Below are 1606 nucleotides of genomic sequence, written 5' to 3'. Positions count from 1 at the left end.
TTTTTAAATAGATTGAACGATGATGGTGAGAATGATAAAATAGTTGGATTTGTATGAAAATTGCTTGAACAGTAGCAAATGGACAATATAGACGGTGTCTGAAAATAGAAAGGTGAKCATGRAGRCGGCTCTTTTTATTAGAAAAATAGATACAAGAAATTTTGATGAATCAGACCAACTAAGCAAATTTCTAAGACTAGAGAGAAAATAACCATAAGAGACTCAATTACAAAATAATGCATCCAAACTCTTAAACAGTAGTTAGATTTCAAGTATTATAGAGATCACAATTGTCAAACACAAACTTAGTTTATTTATGAAAGCAGACCTATTAAAAGCAAAAGCTCTTGTTGCTTTTCCAACATTAGTTACTAACCATAGTAGAAACACAAAGTTAGATGCCCATATGGGTGGAAAACTAAACATATAATGAAATGTTGACATCCAACATGTTAATGGCTTGTAGGTTGGAGTTACAAAATTGAATGTAAAATTTAAAAACATTAAAAATATCATTAGAAATTAAGAGACTTGACTAAATGATTAATATTTTGCTGTATGAAAGTTGGGGATTTAAATGATTGAACAAAACATAATAAATTGATTTAATTTATTAAAAATTCCCTTATGTTCATTAAACTGAAAAGAAAAAAAACACTTTTTATGATGGCAATCAATTTCGAAAATCTGTGCTTCACCAAAAATGTAATCGGTATATTGGCTTACATTTATTCAAATTTCACATCCCGCCGCATTGCGCGGATATACAACTAGTGTTAAGTAATTGACTATGGTAGGGTTGATTCCTGTGAACTCCCTGAGTGTCTTTTCAGTTCTCACACTCTCAAATACATGATTCCACTTAGTTGTCTCTATACTTTGCCTTGGCTGACTGACGAAGATCATTAAACAAATACCGACATGCTGATATGTTTTAAGTAATTATCAGTTATGAACCTATTACTTGAGAAAAATATTTGCATATGTGGATCATATGCATCTTATTCTTTTGTATATGTATGAAGAAAAATACTGATAGTTTATACTTTCTTATGTATGTGTAATTTTTGTTTGTATATTATGTGTCAAGACTCTCTCGCCGGCCATGTATCAGTTCTTGCATAAAAGGGAAGCTCACTAGACCTTTCGGTCTAACCCTCGTTTTGTGATTTTAAATATGTATTGCAGAAGGTACTGACTGTAAGGGAAAGGGAAAAATGTGATATTTCTGTATATGCTTATTTGCATGAAGAATTGTCTATGACATGTATAGTTTTGATAAGAAAAAGTTGATTAATACGAGAATTGTATTTTGAAATTTTTGGGTCGTATATATTAAGTATTGGTAGATTCTTGTACTAGGGAACCTTTATGGTGTATAAATATGTATTTCTTGTGTATGGAATATATGTTACATTCAATGTGTGGTATGTGGTGTTACAAGTACGACTCATTAAAGCTTCATATCTAAATTCGTGTAATTAACTGCAGATAAACATAATCAAATACATGATAAACATCTTATTTTAAATATAAAAAATCTAAAATATAATTAGGATAATCATTGAGTTTTAAAAGAATATTTAACTATTATCTTTATAAAATA

The sequence above is a fragment of the Cynara cardunculus genome (assembly GCF_001531365.2).
Source record: "Cynara cardunculus var. scolymus isolate 2C chromosome LG 16, CcrdV1, whole genome shotgun sequence".
Taxonomy (NCBI): Eukaryota; Viridiplantae; Streptophyta; class Magnoliopsida; order Asterales; family Asteraceae; genus Cynara; species Cynara cardunculus.
Note: the sequence above shows the minus strand (reverse complement) of the source record.